The sequence below is a fragment of the Pyxicephalus adspersus genome, chromosome 1 (genome assembly GCF_032062135.1).
Source record: "Pyxicephalus adspersus chromosome 1, UCB_Pads_2.0, whole genome shotgun sequence".
Classification (NCBI taxonomy): domain Eukaryota; kingdom Metazoa; phylum Chordata; class Amphibia; order Anura; family Pyxicephalidae; genus Pyxicephalus; species Pyxicephalus adspersus.
In genome coordinates, this window is record NC_092858.1 from 147,799,536 (window position 1) to 147,807,631 (window position 8,096).

Consider the following 8,096-nt stretch of genomic DNA (forward strand, 5'->3'; position numbering starts at 1 on the left):
ACATAACCATTACAACAGTATCCATAATGTTATCAAACTCCCAATTATACACCCAAACAACCAAGCTGCAGGTCTCAGAAGGCAAAATCCCACCCAACAAGAATTGAACTCTTCCAACATCTCCACCTTGGCCCCTAGCTGCCCAGCACTGCCTTCAGGAGCCATAATCATCCGTTCACCATAAAGGGGGAGACCCCACCAAAGGTGATCCCCCCTGCCAAAATCCACCACTTTTCCAATACACTGAATCCCTGCCTTCCAAGACCCCAACCGCTAAAACGAACCCAACTCTCAACTCTACCTAAACATAAGAGGGAGGGTGGGTGGGAAACTTTTTCTTTCCAAAAGAGGGCCTCTCACTATCATCCAGCCCTTTTAACATCTGCCATTCCTAATCTCCTCCTACCCCACGTTGTATACTAGCCCAGCCCCCTCTAGCAACACTACCTTTTTCTTAACCCCTTAAAAGCTCTGGCCTCGCACCCAGTCATGTGACCCTGCGCCTAATTCTTACGGCTACGGGCCTCTCTGTAGCCACCCATAAACAGCCGGGTGGTTACTGATATGTGCTGGGTGGTGGACCCAGCTAAAATCGCCTGGGGATAACATTGTCCATATCATTCAGATCATCAGCAAAGAAATCCTTTTTAATCTCCCCCTGCACATCCCAATATTTTGTTTTCATTTAATACTTATTTTTTTGTGGACACCAGAGGAAGTAAGACCACATCTGTACAGAACACTCCATTAGCACTGCCCACTGTGAGAATTACCCTGCGGTCACAAAGAACACATTTTATTATGAAGATAAGTCTCTTCTGTGCCGAATCACTGCCCCAATGACTGTGTCTTCCCTATCCACCGGGGTAGAGACACAGAGCAATGGGGTCTGGGGCAGTTTGTCCATAAAGCCAGGGAATAACAGCCCACAAAACATTGTGGAATGAAAATGGGCACAGGCAAGGCTTTACTTCCTAATAAACATACAAGCAGACTTCCCTGTGAGAGTACCCATGTGGACAATAGGAACTGTCAATTGACAGTGAAATTTACCCCTGCAACATCTAAAAACTAAATCTACAAAGGGGGAAAAGAGGCTTTTTGTAATCAAAGCAATAAAAAGTTTATTTGCCTGTCCACTGCCAGTCCACTGGTAGGCAGGACTTAAAGCATACCTAAACTCAGAAATTTCACTTTACATAAAAGGGTAGACAACCCTTGTGCAATGAGATAGGCAAGTTTTTTTCCCATCTATGTCACCTGAACTCGCGCCTGCATCAGGTGATGTAGGAAGAAGATCCCAGAAGAACAGTGAGAAGATGGCGTTGCCTAGCTTGCCGGCCTGAAGGCGGATATCCGGGCGACGCAGGACCTGATGGAAGAACCCTCTGGATGGATCGACTGCTCTGCGGGATTGAGGATAAGTGTATTTTTTTTTTTGTTGGGAGGTTTTTGGGTTTACTTCCTCTTTAAATAATTGAAGAAAACAAGAAGACTGTAAAGCTACGTACACACTTCCAATTATTATCGTTGGTAAACGAACGACGAACGATCCTGCACGATATCTGCGAACGATCGTATAGCACCGATCCTGTACATACATATAACGACACGATCGTTCGCAGATATTGTACAAACGATAGATGCGATCGTTTGAACGATACAGGAAGTGACGTGCACCACAGGAAGTGAGCGAACGTTCGTTCACCGCGCATGCTCAGACCATGGACGATCAATGAACGACCGTACACACGATAGATGGTCAACGATCGTCGTCCAATCCGATCCGCCGGTCCGGTCGTTCATTTCCAACGACTATCCTCGTTCGTCGGCGTCGTTGGTTACTTTTTTTATGAACGATTTTTGCCCAATCGATCGTTCGTCGTTCGTTCGTCGTTCATTTCCAACGATAAAAATTGGAACTGTGTACGCAGCTTAACAAGCTGCAGACTACTACAGATGGTTAGTGAGTTTCAACATGATAAACGTGTTGTGGTTAAAAGACTGAAAACCAGCTGTAGAAGTCAGTAAGCAACTGGGGGCTTCTCCATGTAAGACTGCTAGAGATCACTTGCATTACAGCCCCTTTGTAAATCAATGCTTCCACTCCAACTACTCGGGTCTGATATTACCAAAGGACTACAGGTTGGACTCCAAGGATTTAATCATTGCCTTCTTTTTCTTTGCATTGCTAAAAATTAACACATAGGTAATTGTGTTCATACAGAAAAAGTATATTAATATTCATGCTTCTCTGGCTATCCGCACTGTCTGCTCCTGGACTCATACAGATAAGGCGGAAGAAAGAACTAGCCATCAGAAAGGAATTACACTTCTGGAGCTTGTATGCTCAGCTGGGCATCATTGAAGAAGCAGAAAATGAATGATAACATATTTAAATATATACATGCCCACAGAGAGTCCAGCGGGGGGCAGATAGCACCAGCATTGCTGTCTTACAGTGTAGTAGAAAATCAGTGCCAGAGATATAATATAAGTACTTTATAGGTATAAGTAATTTTGCTGTAGAACACAATCATTTTTTAGAGAGCCGTAAAATCAAAATCACCAGTAAGTAATGTGGCAACATATTTTATAGAATAATGCCAGTCTGTCAGTCTGTATTACAACTTTAGCTAGGGAAGCATGTTTTGTGCCATTGCACATTCCTTTTAGACTAATAATGACATTTACTTCTCAGGTGAATGATACATACAAAGTGCAACATTCATTAGTATTTAACTTAGAGTGCAAAGGGTAATACTATGTACTGTAAATGTAATATGAAGTGAGAGAGGTCAGTAGTAAGTAATGCAGACTGTAGAGGTCTGCACAGGCCGCACACACAAAATCCTGGTGCAAGAGTCAGGTGTATGTAACATGCATAGCCTCCCACAGAGTTTACTATACCTCCCCTTCCCACGAGCATTGGGCTGAGGTTCTAAGGGGCAGCATGTCGGACTGGTCCCTGTTTAAGGCACTTCCGGCAGGGGTGCTGCAACTGCACAGGTCACACAGTACAAATGATGACCCTTGGTCACTGTCTCTCTTCCTTAAAGTTAGTGTCTGGACCATTGGCTAACCTCCAACAAGTGGCAGGTAGCACCTTACCTGCTCCTGTTAATGCTCTCTTTCAACTGTTATTGCTGCAACATCTACTAGATTGTAAGCTCTTCGGGGCAGGGTCCCCCCCCCCCCTTCCTGTGTCACTGTCTATATTTGCCTGTCATTTGCAACCCCTATTAATTTGTACAGTGCTGCGTAATATGTTGGCGCTATATAAATCCTGTTTAATAATAATAACATCAATTTTGCTAAACAGTCTTTGCTTACCTCTACTACAGGACATAGGGACCCCTGCATGTTTTGTATTTTCTATCTTTCTCATTTATTTTTCTTTATTCTTTTTTCCATGTTTGGCTTGTGGCAATCAGTCCTATTCTTGGTGACCATATACAGAACAAAATTTTTAATAGAGTAGATTTTGGATTCAATAGAACTTTTTGATGTAACAGAAATCTAATTAAAATTAGAACATTTGTGATAAATATTTAATTAGACAATTCAGCCAGAAGCATTCTCTCTTTACGTGGTGGCTGTTACAAGTTCTTTGCCATCCACTGTAAAAACTCTTTGGGGTAGACCCCTATTAGCTGGTGGTTGTTAGGGAGAGCTCCTAGCTAAATGTCAGATTTTCTGGTTGATGCACAGCCGTAATCTAGACAAGCAATCGATCGTTTACCTGGTTGTGCGCCCATTGACTATGTATGGTAGTTTAATATTGCATGTATTAGTTTTTTAATATTTTTTTTAAATATTCAGATTTATTCCTAATTCCATATAAAACCAAGAACAAACATGAAAAATATACCATTCATTATCAGTCATTAGATGTGATGGCTGCATAAATGTTCATTTCCTATTTTTTTTTGTTTTATTTCAGCGGGTTCTGTCCTAACGGTGACAACACTCACTAGCAAGGCCAGAAGAATAATTGAATTAATTGAACAGATGTCATTTTATGTCAATAGATGTCTTAAAGGTGACACTTGATTTGTCATTTTACTCGCAAGAGTTATTATTATTATATCAGATCCTTAAGCATTACATGAGTCTAATGTGTATTTGTTTTACTTATATTTGTAGTTCTTTTATAATCCCTAATTTTATGTATTTAAATGGAACAAAAACATACATACACATTGTATAGATGTGACAAGGAAACATATGCACATTTTACAAATTCATTTATTCCTTTATAATAATAATGTGATTCAAATAAGAGGTGAAATGGCGACCTCTGCTGGACACAGCCCAATTAAATGCTCAAAGCCAGAAGAGCTGATTAGGTTTTGCTTCTTGGTGTTCAAGATGCTTTTGTTTTAAATTCATTTTCAATCTAAAAATTTTTACAGCGTCATTGTGATGGCCCTAGAACTTTTTCCAATAATTTTCAAATCTATGTGCACTTTTAGTATGTTGTTAAGCTAATTACATCATTTTTTTCCATGCTGTCATTGCACAATCACCTCTCTGTCTTTACTAGCACTGGCTGGTTGATGTGTATTTTGTTTTGTAGTAGGGCCTTCCTGCATTGTTCTCATTACATTAAATAATTAACTGTTTAAGATTCTACGTAGTCATGGACAGGATATCAATCCAAACCTTTCATAGAATGAGAGACCTAAATATTATCTCTAGATTTTACAGAGAATAGTCAGTAAAAGGGAAAATATTCAGAAAGTGGCAGTTCTCTTGGCAAAATGTTAATGCTAGACGTGAGAGGGGAATAGTCAGACTGGTTCAAACTGATAGAAAAGACAACAGAAACGCAAATACCCACTCCCTACACCACGAGCATCTTTGAGCGCACAGCACATCAAATCTTGAAGCAGATGGGCTACATCAGTAAGAAACAACACCAGGTGCCCTGGCTGGTGGTTAAGAACAGGCATCTGGGACTACAACTGGCATGGGCTCAGCAAAATTTGACAAGGGAAGATTAGTAAAAATTGCATGGTCTGATGAGTCTTGATTTCTGCTCTGACATTTATAGCGTTAGAGTTTAGTTGCCAGAATGAAATCATGGATCCCTTATTTCTTGTATAAATGGAGGCACCAGGTTCTGGTTGATGGAGGCACAGTGGAGGCTGTGTGGGGCAAAGTGATTTTTCTTCCAGAGATAAATTATACTTCTAACTCAGGTAACAAGGCCACGGTGTTGGGCCAGCCTCATGTTAAGGTAAATTAACCCAATGTCATGGTAGGGAGCAAGCTTGCAGTGATATTGTAATATTAGCATGGTAACTGGTGGTAACCATATACATTCTGGTGGTAACCCTGTACACCCTGGTCACAATTACCTATGTTTTACTGGTATTGTCACAATTTTCCAGGGTATTGTCTGTATATTGTAATAATTGTCTGTTGTTCCATTTTCCTGTTTTGCAGTAATTCACTCTTTTACTAAGGTGGCATTTATCCTCATGTAATGCTGCATTGCACCGTTCACAAATCTGTTTTTTTTCTCCCTATCATTTATATCTGTTTTTCATGGATATTGCTAAAAAAGGTTTTAATGCATAGAGGAGCTAGTACATGCATAGAGGTGATGCTATTCAACATTCTAAATGTGTCAGCCGCATGTTCCCTGCTGGTCGCTGTGCTTCCAACCCACTGACTCCTGTTGCTACAGGATACAAAAGTGACATAGCTGATCCTTTGAAAGTCCTTTCATGTCAGTGACTCAAAGTACTGAAGTAAATGCATCGTCATGACAAATCCAGTCTCTTTAGAAGGATGGTAAGCAATTACAGCCTCAGTGATTCTCATGAACAGCCCCAACTTTTATTGGAATTTAAAGTTTTAGTTAAAGTGAGCAGACTACTAAACAGAAATAGGTTGGACCAGTTCATAACTGTGCTGCTTTATCAATAAAGGCCATGTTAGTTGGGCAATTTTGTGGCAGTTATCTTTTCGCTTCTACAAATTGCTAATGATGGCAATTACCTGGGATTTGAAGCTAGTGAAGTAATCACTAGAGGCAATTTTCACAGGTCAAACATCTGCTTTGTTATTATGAAAAAACTCATTGCTACAAATTGCCCTACTTTTGCAATTTGTAGCTAAGCCTTACAGGTAAATACAAAGCACTGGTAAACTTGTTGCTGAAAAATATTATTATTAGAGCAGCCATTTATATTGTGCACTTTTATGTAACAATTTACTAGGCTGTAGACTGTAATGAATATTCCACATTTACTATTTAAACATGCCGCAAATGACAAGGGGTTTGCTAGAGTCTTTCTACTTTATTATCTATATGGTCAATTTATATATGTTTGCATAAGATTCCCATATGTTACATTAGTCTTCTGTTTTCACAGGAAAATTTTGCTTAAACTCTAATATAGGTAAATCCCAACTTCATACTTTGTGCTCTTCCTCTTTTCTGCCTCCTGTTAAAAGTCCCCAACTGTATTTTATGTTTTTTTGTTTACTTTGTTTACCATTTTCTGATATCTCCTGGTCGGTCATGTGACACGTTGGCAGTGGTCTCCCCGGCCCCTTTTAGCTGGGTCCACAGCCACCCAGCTGTTTTTAGGTGGTTACTGAAGAGTTGGGCCACAATGCAGGGGCCACCACCCTCCTACAATGTCTTCCCACCCAGCCTAAAAAAAATTCTGGGTTCAACACTGCATTGGGTTTTCTTACTTTTCACATTTATGCTGGAAGTAGGCAGCCATGGTCATGCAAAGAGGGGCAGTGACATGATGACATCAATACACTGTGAGTTGAGGGCATCACACTTAGGGAGTAGGGCCAATAAACCCCCCATTTACAGTCTTTCCACTTCTGGCAAATATTAGGATACTGTTGGCGACAGTTCCAGATTGTGGGTGAGTATGGATACTGAAGTCAGTTAAATGAATATCATTGAGTTAGACTTTTTTTTTAGAGGATGACCAAAAATACCTTGCCTACTCCATGGTCCAGCAGTCTTCTCTCCTTCCAGTTCCAATTGTGAAGACCAGTCCTCTAAAGTGACTCTTGCTGGTTTTAATCTGGTAGAGAATATTGCCATCATTGCCTGTCGCAAGGACCATACATTTAGTAATTACTTTGTTTTAGATCATCCCCTATAAAATCAGGCTGCGTACACACGTGCAATAATTATTGTTGGAAATGAATGACTAACGTCCGTTCGTCCAATAATCGTTAACAAAAAAGTGCACAACGACACCTATAAACGTTGTCGCTGGAAGCAAGTGACCATCCCAGCAGATCTGATTGGGGGACGATTGTTCCCAATCTATGGTGTCTACGGTCGTTCAGTGTTCTTGGATGGTCCTGCAGTACACTTTCTCCTTTACACGTCACTTCCTGCATCGTGCAAACGATCGTATCTAGCGTGTGTACACATTGGAGACCCTAGAAACATCTTGTGTAGTAGTAATTCTACAAATATACATTAGAAGGGATTAATATGCTACTTGTGGATTCCAATATCATCGGACCAGTTTTATTACCCATGGATTGTATGATGCATACATGTTCTAGCTCTAATTGGATAACAATAAATTTATTGTGGTCCCTCATGTAGTTGCCTGATTAGCCAGTGTGTGAAGGTCAAACTAAGGCATTAGCGTGTAAATTTTGGACATCTTGCAGGGACTAAAATTTACGTTGAGTTCAAGTACCTAATCTCCAGATTTATTGTTGCAAAAATGTTAAGAAATTAGGTAAGATCATCAGACTTTGTTCCATACTGTTATTGGAATGCAGTCAATTGAACAGGTAAAAAAAAATGTGTATCAATATATTTTCCTAAATAAATTGTATACTATGAGAGTCTACTTGTAAAACTGCAAATCTCACATTCACTGAATCATTCCTTGATGAAGAATTAATAACTGCATTTAAACACGTTGACCTAGAAGCCAGGGGATGTTTCAGTGAATGTCAGATTCACTGCTTTAAAATTAGACTCCAAAATGTTTTTAAGCCTCTTTTTCCAGGTATTCTGGATTTACACACTTTATTACCACACAGAGGAACACAATATAGTACACTACAATGGAAACCATGGCAGACTA